We start from the raw sequence: 12204 nt of genomic DNA on the forward strand, positions 1-12204 counted from the left end.
CAGTGATATTCTGGGAAAATATTATGGTAGTTGGAATGCCCAGTTATAACCAGAAATCAACAAGTAAACAAAGCTGAGACATCACCATAGAGAATAACTTCCCATAACAGATGCCTCTCATTTGCCACATGTAGAAAAATATCTCCAGAAAAAATATTCTACTTTATATCTCAGACTCTCAAAGGACTTACAGGAGGTCCTGCCTTTGGTGGATGAAAGTTCAAGACTCTTGTCACATAGCAACAGCTACACATGTGTGCATATATATACTGGCTAACTAAAAACAAAGTAAGAACCAACCTAAAATAGTTAGAATAAGAGCCAGAACCACTTCATTCTGCTCCTGTCTCTTCATGTTTCCTGTATAATTTAATCCTGGAGAACTGCAGTGCTTCAGGGAACACAGGTCAATGCCAACAATTCAGCACCAATCTAGTACAAACCATCACTCCTAAACACAAGAGGCTTTTTATTGACTATCTAGTATCTTTACCTTGAAGGGAGCCTCTGAAGTGTCTAAGTGTTCCTAGAGGAAAACCTTGCATGCAGAGCATCTACTGACTGATGATCCTGTCTTTACACAGTCACTCCACATCCACCTTTTCCACAGACCAACACCTGCCATGGGATAGCAAGACCATAGATGCAAACTCAGAACAATGAATTACAGCGAGATTCAAATTCTACACATGTAGAATGTGCAAGACACTGTCCATTTGGAAGCACAAAAAGCCCCCCATTACACAACTACATTTATATAGTCTGTCAGATCTGAAGTGCCAGCAAGACACGAGCAGATTCAGTATCACTCGAGACTCAAAAGAAAAGAATCCTTCATGAATTGCTCTTAAACTGTGAGCATTCGAAACATTTCTAGCAAGTGAAATATATTCTGTGCACTCAATTTCAAGCATGCCACGAGGGTCACAAACACAGTTAAATCCAGCCTACTAAAAAAAATGGGTATTTCCCCCAATGAACTAAAATATGTAATACTTGTCAACTATTAATTATACTGCATCAAGTACAGCATTCTTACATCTCTGTTCACTGTTTTTCTAGAAAACAAAAATGGGATATTCTCCATATTCTTATATGTATCAAAGACAGTTTACAATTGCATTGAGCTTTGTCATATTCCCCCTGTATTTTGGTTGAGCACATGGAGTATTATTCATCTTTGTTATATTCATGCTCAACATAGGTAAAAAATTGTCTTAAGATGTACTCTAAACAATTGTCAGATTGAATTCTTGACATGTTTATTCTCAAACTATGGCTAATTTTAAAAAAACTATTCTTATTCTATAGGTTGAACGAATAAAATTATACAAGAAATGCTAGTGTATTGATTGAAATAATTTGTTCACATGTAATTTCATGACTGATTTACACAGAATATGTATTTTAAGAATAACTCCTTAAAACACTGCATTATGTCTCACCACTCTGAATTTAATCAAGAAGTTACCTACAGCAACCCTTACTCATTTTCCTCCACATATACTAACATCCATCCTACATCCAGATGCTGTAAATATGGTGGTTTGGGTTCACTTTCTGAGGTTTAGTTGATTACTGAGGTTTTGTTCACAACTTCACAAACTAGTATTTTGGTAGGAACAAGTGCTGCTTCCAGTAACTTTTATATTAATGCACATGGGCAGCCTAGCAAACCATACTCCTCAAAAAACATAGGCACTTTTCAGAAGGAACAGTCCACAGGCATCTTCATGCCTCCAGGCAAGAGGCTGGTAGCTCCTATAAGCAACATACACCTCATCCTTTTAATTCAACATACAAAAAAGTAAATCATGTAGGACCAGATTAAGCCCTGGCAGAAATACAGTGAACAGAAATAACAAATTAGATACTTTCTGATCAAGTACACTAGTCAAATGCAGTTACCAGAATGAAAAAAAAAAAATTAAACAATTATAACAACCTGGACTGAGAGAGTACGAGTCATATTTAGAGCTCAGACTAGATTTGTTGCCAAGTAGTAAACTGCTGAATACACATAATTAAGCACACAAACCCAGCATTATGCTAACAAGACTTTAAGACCAGCACTTAGGTGAAAGACTAAAACTATCTTTCAAAGCAGCAGAGTCTTCTATATTCCAAGGACAAGAACCATTTATGCTATACTTAGTGCCATCTATTAGTCAAAAAATGTCATAGTTTCTGGGAACAAAGTAAAGTGCTACAAAATAACAGGTTTTGAAAAGCTTGTTAATAACATTTCACACTTGAGAACCAGAGCCTTCAAACTTAAGAAGAAAAGTAAGTCATGTGCATCTCAAAATCAAAATCTAGTCTGGCTATTTAAGCTTAGATTTCAAGACAAAAGAAGACCCTTATAAAAATATTCTATGTTCTTAAGGAAACAAATGGAAAAGGAGAGAAGTTTTCCCTTAATGAAAAGTAATCAATGATGGCTGAAGACTTGAAAACCTTCAGCTATGGCAGTGTAGGGAACAAAATCTTAAAAAATGAATACTTCTAGAACAAACGCAGCAATAAAACTGTCAATCACACAAGTGACAAAAAGTTTCTTTTGTGCCTTTATTGGACAAATAAAGAGGTGCAGTCATCTTCATTACAGAGCAGTTCAAAATTAATTTTCATCTTTTATAAAGCCAAACCTTACTGTCAACTTGCTCACTGTAAACAGAAGACTTCTGACTTCCCAGCAAAGAACAGACTTGGGACAAAAAGGAGGGATGAAGTCCCACCACCACACTCCTCCCCATTGAAGGCACATATATATTAAAACACAAGTTAAAAAAACACTAAAAAAAAATGGTAATATCTGAAGTCCCCTCCTGCAATGGGACAGTCTCAGACAGGAGTTCCCCACATAAAGTTGTCTCTGATGTGCCCCTATCAGGGAGCATGGTGCCTAAGATCAAAAGCAAGGCAACTAAGTCATGGACTTGAACGTCTCAAAATACAGACAATGTCAGGAAAGCTCTTTAGCAGAAATAATTATACTGGAAGTAGTTTTGAAAGAGCCACTGAACTTCATTTCTGCCAGTACAAACGACTACAATGTCAGTGCCCTTTCTGGAGACTTGTAACATTTTATTCCACGCCATTACAACTTTATTTTTTAAATCAATTTGAAAAATATAGAAAACTAAATATAATTTCCTGCAAATCTGAAGCAATTATTAAAGTCAAATGTTTTCACCACATCTACAAGCAAAAAAAAAAAAAAAAAAAAAAAAAAATCCCATCAAAAATTTGCTTTCCCCTAGCAAACAACATAATTTAGTAGGACAGATAAAAGAAAATTTTAATTCTACACTGTTTTCTCAGATGCAGAAATGAAGGGATCTCTCAGACACGTTCTACTGCATGCTCACAAAACTCCAACCTTAACAGCCTGGAAGCCCCACACCTACTCCTAGACATAATTGTGAAAAGCACAATCAACACTGTGACAGATTCTGAGACCAAACTATGGACTCATACCAGAGCAAAGACAATAAATGCACACTGCACATATTCCCTTTATCAATCTCTGGTCTAATGGATGGAGAAGTGGACAGAAGTAGATAAAGCACCCATATGCCAGGTACCATCTTTATAAAGGTCCTTTTAGAGCAGTCAGTTGAAGGTTCAAGATAGAGCAGAACATCATCTGTCCCAGTCCAGACTACCACTGAGTACTAGGAATCCATTATTTAAATTATATTGCTTCCTAGCCTCTCCCCTCAGCACATCAGCTGGCTCTATGGGATGACCAAGTTACAGCAGTTAGACCTATGCCAGAGCCAATGTAAATGCTAGACTCACTAAGAATTTCCAGAACCACTAAACTATTAACTTGTGCCTAGTCTTGAAAAAACAAAAGAGCCAACAACCAAACAAAGAGAGGGAGCAGTACTTCCCCTTCTGATAAAAATATTCAAAGCATTTCAAATTAAAAGCCATACACTGCTTGACTGCCAATTGCAGTGTTCTGTCCAACTACTTATTTTCCCAACAATTACCTTTTATAAAAACTCACCCAATCTTCCTCAGATAAAATGTTACAAATATTTTTCTCTCTTTCTGTACACAGCAATGTGCAAATATGATCAATACCATTAGGAGTTCCCACATCCCTACCCAGAAGCCTATGATAGTTTCTAAAGAGGAAAATGTCAGGGTTTAAACCTTCCACATGAGCTGTAAGTTATCTCTATGCACTTCCTTTGGTATCTGTGCTTTCACAAGGTAACACTGCATTTTAGTACCAATGTGCAATTTTCTTGTGCCATACGTATGGCTCAGTGCACCTAAAGGCACACCTATGTGTCATCATGTTGTACCTTCACAAGCACAAAGAAGAGTCTATAAGGGCACAGAATGCAAGTTACAAGAACAAGTTATTTATTCTCACAGAAATGCCCACTGTTCCTCTTGGGATTTTTAAAATTAATTGCGCAAACAGTTAAAACAACCCTTACTCTCTGCCTTACCCACAAATAAGGGCTTTGACTGACACACACTGGCAAATAAAGGAAAAAAAAAAAAGTCTGCCAGGCAAAGCAAGCCTCAATCCTGCCAGCTGCCCCTTAGAATGTAAGTTGTTGCCCCAATGACAGATGGCCATACAGCCCACGTGGCACTGCAAGAGCAGCTCCAGTTTTCAGCCCAACCTAATTAAGCCAACCAATTCTCCTTTACCTTCGTATGCTGCCCTGAAAGATTAAAGCACCATCACAGCCATATTCTGAACCATTCAGTGATCCTTGTCTTAAACAAGGATCAGCCAGCTGGGAGCACAGGACAACAGGCAACTGAGAGCAACAACTCCCAGTACACCCATCCAGATTTTAGCCTGGGACAAGCTGAGCACTAACATAAAAAAGAAAACAGGTATTGTACTAAAAGACACCATGCGGTGCACAACTAGAGTATCAACCACAGGAACCCAAGGACATCATGTTTAATTCCGTTCCTTCCCACAGATGTGGTTCTATGATAAAGATAAAACAATTTAAGTGTATAACACTGCCAGACAACAGGGTGCAGACCTTTTCCCACCAGCTCCCACACGCAATACCCAGTGATTGTACAGGTACACAGTCATTAAAATAAAGGAAGGAAGAAGCAAACCACTGAGAAAATCCCTTTTGCTGGCCATTTGCAATCACACTGCTTAAAATATCAGTGAAACTCTGCCTACAGACTTCCCCGGTGATTTTGGGCAAGTTATGCCATCTTTTCACGCTTTCATTTCCCACTGCTGATGTCAAAACAATGGTACATGACTACATCCCAGGTGTGCAATGACAGCTACAGACATGACTGAAGGCCTGCAAGACCCATGAGCTCTGCAATACAAGCATCCAAATTAGTAAAACAAAGGAGATCCTTTACCAGTATCTGAAATTACTCTAGACAACCACTAGTGGCAGAATAACAGACATTTCTCCATGTTTAATGCAACTCCAACACAAGACCTTCAGGAAGAAGGGAAGGATTAAAGTTGAGTGCACTGATTAGTATTCTTTATGCATCACTGAATGCTTGAACAGCTCTTTTCCAAGTAAACTCTGAGCATATACAAGAGCAAGAATTTCTGTGCAAAGACCAGTAAGTCAGGAACCTTTTGGAGTAGAAACTGCTCATTAGTTCTTACTCCACCCACTGCAGTGCTCTTACTAGAAATACTAAAAGAGGAAACAAAGAACCACTGAATTGTTCCACTCACTTTAAAAACTAAATATGCACACATATATACAAATCTACTTTTAAAAGAAAAAAAAAATTATTTAATTTAAACTCTTAAGGTCATTGAGTCTACTACAGTGACTATCTCTGAAAGAAATTTTATCTAGATGGGGAGATTTTTACTAGCTAGATTTGCAGAAAGGGATACTTAAGAATTGTCTCCATATATATAGTGAAAAATACCTGACAGAGGGGATAAAGAGGCAACCTTGGGAGGAAATATATCACTGTTTAAAAAAAAAACGAGCAGGCTGATTTTTTTTAAACTGAGCAAAAGACTCAACACAAGCAGGATACCACATTCTTAAACCTTGCTCTTCTGATCTCTTTGCCCTTTCTCACCATATACTGATTTCAAAAGCTAAATGAATTAAAATTCATTTTCTGTAATGTATTTGGCCATTTCTGTAGTACTAATGAATTTGGGGAAAAGACAAAATAAGTCCCAGAAATCTTAAGCAGGCTCAAGCAGTTTCCCTAGCTACCATAATGCACATACAGCATTTATATTACTGCAAATTATAATCCTTCTGCCAATAGGACCCTATATATGTTACAGGAAATAAATCTTAGTTAATGTTTAATACTCATTATATATACATAATTTTAGTCACTACATTTGCACCAAAACATCATAAAGGTAATAAGAAAAAGAAATGGTCTGCTTTACTATTTAAAACTTCCTCATTATGAAAGTGGTAATTATTTCCACCACGCAAATGACATAAAGAATTGAAAATTTCTGCCTTCCACAGCCATTACAGCACCACTTCACCAGACGACCTGTTTGCTAATACTGGTAGCCCAGAGGAATGCTCAGGGCCAACGTTGCTGATAAGGAAGAAACATTGTGATAACAACTAAAGTGTATTTAGTCTGAAAAATCACTCTGCCCAGCTCACTATGATTCAGGTAATGTTCTTGATTCCACACAATTGTGCAACATTTCTAGATCTTACACACACACACAAATACACTGGCAGCTTGGAGAATTCCTTGTGACACAGGTCACTGAGTCAACTGAAATTAATTAAAAACTATGCACTCATTCTGCTGGGATTTACCCAAGAACATGGGAATGAATCCACTCTCAGCACCAATGGATAACAGGTATTGTCTGGCAGGCCTTTGAAAGAGAGGAGTTAAAAATCATGCTTTTTCCACACACTGCCTACTTTTAACTTCCATTCTATTAATCAGCATATGAGCAACCCACAGCAGAGTGAAAATTCAAAGCTTCAGTTTCTCAAAAATGTTGTCCAGAAAACATAGGCTGAAAAATTAATGAAGTGAATATGAAAACTGATCTTGAACTGGAACACCATATACTATTGAGACTGAAATTCTAAAATAAAAAATTGTTTCAAATTAATTTTCTGTTCTTCTCTCTCTTTCCCCCACATTTTTACAAATCTACAGATTTCAACATTAGTATGACCAATGCATTTTCCTTTAAACTTACATATTAAAGTTAGGTTGTCTATAACTGAAAAATCAGAATAATTTCCCCATCTCTTCTTTTCTGGCATTTAAAAAACAGTTTTAGAGGAGATTGGGCTGTCAGTAAACATTATTTCTTGTTTAGACTTTTAAAGTTAATAAGCTCAGATGTTCAAGAATTATTTAGACAAAATGGGAGATCCAACATCACATTGACTGATGAACTGATCTTCTCAACAGAGCTTCATTAGACAGACACCCACTGAACCTACTGGGATATTCCTTTTTCAGCTACTTAAACCTTTCAAATTAAGGTAAAATTTGACAATGACAAACAACCATACTGATACCATCAAGTGTCTCAGCAGAATATTGATCACAAGCTGCTGATCAATGAGAAGAAATTTGGCAAGATATGAAAGGTTCTAAACTTGTTATCAAAGACCACTTGAAGTTGCTCAGATATCACCCATTATCATCACAATCACACCCATTTTTCTAGTCATCCTGACAGCAACAGTAGCCCAAAGCACTAATCCTCTCTCCTCCCACTGATGCTTAGCTGGCCAAACAACTCTTGTGTTGAAGGAGGTTCTCTCAACAGCAATCTGAGGCACATACCTTAGAGGCTCAATTATTTTCGTGCTTTGTGGAGACCTAGAAAACTGAACCAGAGGAAGCTCCAAATGGATCTCAATACAAGAGGGGTGAAATTAGATTATTTTTAAGGTTTCTTCCAACACAAACCAGTCTGTGATTCCATGAAAAGTGGTTCTTCTGTGATGGAAAAACCACTATGCACTTTCATACGCTGCAATCACCCTGGACCTTTGGTCTCCCAAGGTTGCAAGAGATGGAGCTCAGGTATCTCTTGTCCCTACCCATGGTCTCAACTTGGACACTTCTGCAACACAGGTCCTAACAGAGCAAATGAAATTTCCAAGTAAACTCTGGTTTATTTTGAATAACTGCTCTTCAAAGACTGTGCATGAATGCCCAAGAAAATGGTCAGATATTACAATGTTCAGAGAAAGGTGAGGCATTGCATCTTGACAACAATTAACGTAACAACCATCCAAGGACTGTAGTTCTTCCATCAAGATGGCAACAATTGAAGGAAATAGTAAACATGAATTTGAGCAGCCACTACACACAATTTACACTGATGACCCAATAGCATTTCGGTCACCTTTCTGGCCTCTTGCTTTCCCAATCATCAGGAAAGGATTACTCAACCAAAAAAGCATTCCATTTTGTTCTCATCTCCTAGAAAACATGACTAAAATTTGAAGTTTTTCCCATGCTTCTGTAGCATAATGTACTTCCTTAAGATACACAGACAAATTAAATTTTTTAAAAGTATGTTGATAAACTTTCCATCTATTTATTTTTCACATGATTACAGCAAGTCTGCACCAAGACCTACGTCTCAAACTCCAATTAAAGTAGAAATTAACACATTTCCTCTCACGTTTTCAAGTACAAGCAGCTTGGGAACTGTAAATTTTACCCAATTATCTCGGAGAAAAAACATTTATTGACAAAATAAGAATGCAAAAATAGGGAGGATACTTTATATACACACAGGATCAGTAATGCAGTAATTAAGTAAGGAGATGAATCTGTGTAAGAAGAGGAAATGGAATAGATTCAAGAGCCAGTTCCGAGTTTCTCTTCTCAGTAAGGCAGCAAGACAGGATGGCTTTATCACGGTACTGAAAAGTATTTTCCCATAAGCATTTAAGTAGTATTTTAGATTTCTGGCAATTATTGATGAACCAGACTGGACTGGATTTTCTGTTGCAAAAATCAAATTTCAAATAAGAACTGAGCACTAAAAAGAAAATCAATTGTTTTACCTTTCATGTCATTTCAGATCAAATTCAAGTGCCATTTGTAGTAAATGGGAATCCTTCAGTTAGCCAGGATTTCAGCAGGCTTTGAATCAGAACATCAAAAATTGTTACTGTAGTGTTAGAATTATTTCAATTACCAAGTATTACCTGAAAAAAATCAAGGTAAAATGTACTTCTTCAAAAACAAGAAGGAAGTATAGCAAGACACTGTGAAATAAACAACTTGTTCCATGTGCTTTTAAACGCACTAATAAAGCTCTGTGCCCTCTCTAAAAAAAAACACCTGGCAATTGTAACATCTGACTGGTTTTCAGAATGGCATCTTTGTAGCATTTATTTCTTCAGCAACAATACAGGACATTGGGGAAGTCCTCATCCTGCCGTTGCACAGATACAGCCAAACTAGCTGAGAGACAGAAACTGCATTATTGTTTTAGCCAAGGCTCTTCAGCAGGTCTAACAATCCACATGGAGAAGGGAGTGCCTTGCAAAAGCATAATGAAAGAGGGTCAAGCTAACTCAAATTACCTTCCATTTGCCACAGGCTAAGAGCATACACATGAACAATTACTGTGAATCAGACACCACAGATCAGCTGACATATGGTAACCTGTCATCCTACAAACCTGTCCAAATACAAAGATAGCTTGAAATTTAGACCTGCTGTAAAGCTACAACTCCCCCCTATTCAGAAAGCAAGACACTAAATGCTGGAACCTTTGCTTCTGGATGTGTGAGCTGAAAACAAGCAACAGAAGAGAACCCACAAATGAGAGCCCTTAAGGTAAATAAGCTGTTTCCAAATACTACAAACTGGGATTACCAAAAGGAAATAGTTACTGTAACATGACCTATTCATGCTAACCTTCAGCATAAAAGTATGCACACAGCACGATGACCAAGAGACTGCACATTCAGCTCTTCTGCTGGTGTGGACAGTGGTTATTTAGAATAAGTACAGGAATTCCAAGTACAGTTGTTGATTTGGCCTTGTTGCCATGTAGTGGCAATTCAAAGTAGGACAAAACCCAAAGCTTTTGTTTCCCAACCTCATCCCCAGGAGTGCTCATTTCTCTACACTGTGCGTACCTACTAAGCTTAGTGCAGTCAACCAGCACTGAAAAAGTGAGGGAAAGCTTGATACGCTCTACCAGCACTAGACTGGCACTCACGTGGTACAGCTGAATCAGTTTTTTGGAACACAGAACTGGCTGTGCAAGAAGATAAACACTACTATTACTCTGATACTGGAATACCAGTGATACTCAGCCTGTATGGGAAGCATATCTATACAGGCTTCTGTGGAGTAACCTACATAGAATCAAGGTACTGCTGCTCAACAGAAACAAACCTTGGAGCCTCAGTGACAAGGTTTCCAGGCAGAGCTCAACTATGCAGCAGTTTGAGCTCCCAGAACAAAGCAGTGCCTGAACTCTCACATGTAAGACATCTGAGGGACCTGACAAACCTGGCAACGGAATGGAAACTGCAGGTTTCTGTTACAACGAACAGTAGGTTTCATTGTATGTCCCACAGAACGGAGCAGAGCACAGAGCCTCAGCAGCACTGCAACAGCTCCTCTCAAATACACAGGACTGGCACCAGCCACTAGGGAAGGCTGCGATCCCACAGGACAGCCAAGCTGATCTAAGGGTGACCTGCGAGGGCAAGGGCCAGTCCCACCGATCCCCGATTCTCTTACGCACTCACTCAACCCTGCACTTAGGTAAACCAACAGCTAAACCAGCAGGTAACTCAGAGTGTTTTGGAGGCTTGGTTTCTGTGGTGATAGGGTCCAGGGAGCTAAGGGTGTCAAAGCAAGGCAAAGGCTGAGCATGGAGTTAGAAGCAGGAGAACCAGGACAACACCTTTCTCTAACAAACAGGCTCCACAATTACTTAGTTCTCTTGGAAAAAAAGCAAGTAAAGAAAGTATCTCAGAGGAGAGCACAAAAAAATAGTCCCCAAAAGCCTACTGAAAGAACTCCAGGTTTTGTAAGTATTCACTGCTTGTTTATCCCAGCCTCTACCCACAAATGAATAATAATTTAAGAACAGGCAGCAGTATAATCAGGAAAACTGTTATTGAGAGGAACCACAGTAACTACTATTCAAGCTATCTTTTAAGAAAGATTCCAGATACATATTTTAATACCTCAAGAAAAGTTCATTAAATTTTCTAACAGGAAGTACAAGCATATAACAGAAGATGCCTCTAAAGAATCCTCTTTACTTAGGAACCTACATCTAGAACTTAATCTTTTCCTCTATAAAAATTTAAAAGCAATAATATACTACAAAAGCAGAATTTTGATGGTCTGTAATTTCACTACATTTTTAAATTTGCATTCTTTCCCTCCTCCCTCCTTGGCCCCCATTTTACAAGAACTGAAGGACTCAGACTAAACACCTAATCTAGATATTCAAATACTACAGCTTAGTACCATGAACAAGAATCACCAAGTTTTGTTCCCCTTCCAATCCAAGCACTGAATAAAGAAATATACAAGTAAGAAACAGAAATACTTAATAACCTGAAAACATAAGACTATTAGGTAATAATGAATTCAACTGAACAAACCTTCCATTTTCTCAATTCCTTTTAGTTCAGTCAGTTCACCTCTGCTTTGGTTACCTATATGTTGCACGGCTCTGGTTTAATTTTCCTATTGCATCTGTTGTAATGTATAAGACTAAATATATTTCATCATTAATCTATACAATTTAGAAACCTTACAGAAACACTCTACGTCCTCTTCCTAGCAGACCAAGAAGTTCACAGGCACAGCTTGCAAGAGGAAGTTTAAGTGTTGCCACAGGTGATGCACGTTAACAATGCACCTGGTGCATCCTCCTTCCATCACCGCAGGGACCCAGAGGAGAGTGTGGGCCTTTCAAAGGAGTTGTCCTGGCTGCAGAGGCAGCCCCTGATGCCATCCTGTGTGTGTGTGCTCACTGTGCTGAGCACACACACGGCACAGCAGCTCTGCACAGGCACTGCACATTCAGCACTCGTGAGGCGCAGCAGGCTCACCGTGCTGCTGAGGGAGCTGCTGCCCATGGAAAGCAGCCTGCCAGCCTGACCTTCCCAGGCAGCTCCTAGTGCTTCAATTCTGTGCATATACATCAGAGCTTCATACCCAGTGCACAGAATGTTTATTTGTGCTCAACAACTGAGG

The 12204-nt window shown here is 38.5% G+C and overlaps 1 protein-coding gene across 2 annotated transcripts in view; it reads right to left on the bottom strand.

The window, feature by feature from the left end:
• FBXO11 (F-box protein 11) overlaps nucleotides 1-12204 on the bottom strand; it is a 69726-nt gene that overhangs the window by 51932 nt on the left and 5590 nt on the right. The gene's annotated exons all lie outside the window — the stretch shown is intronic.

This window comes from Oenanthe melanoleuca, chromosome 3 (assembly GCF_029582105.1).
Source record: "Oenanthe melanoleuca isolate GR-GAL-2019-014 chromosome 3, OMel1.0, whole genome shotgun sequence".
Lineage (NCBI taxonomy): Eukaryota > Metazoa > Chordata > Aves > Passeriformes > Muscicapidae > Oenanthe > Oenanthe melanoleuca.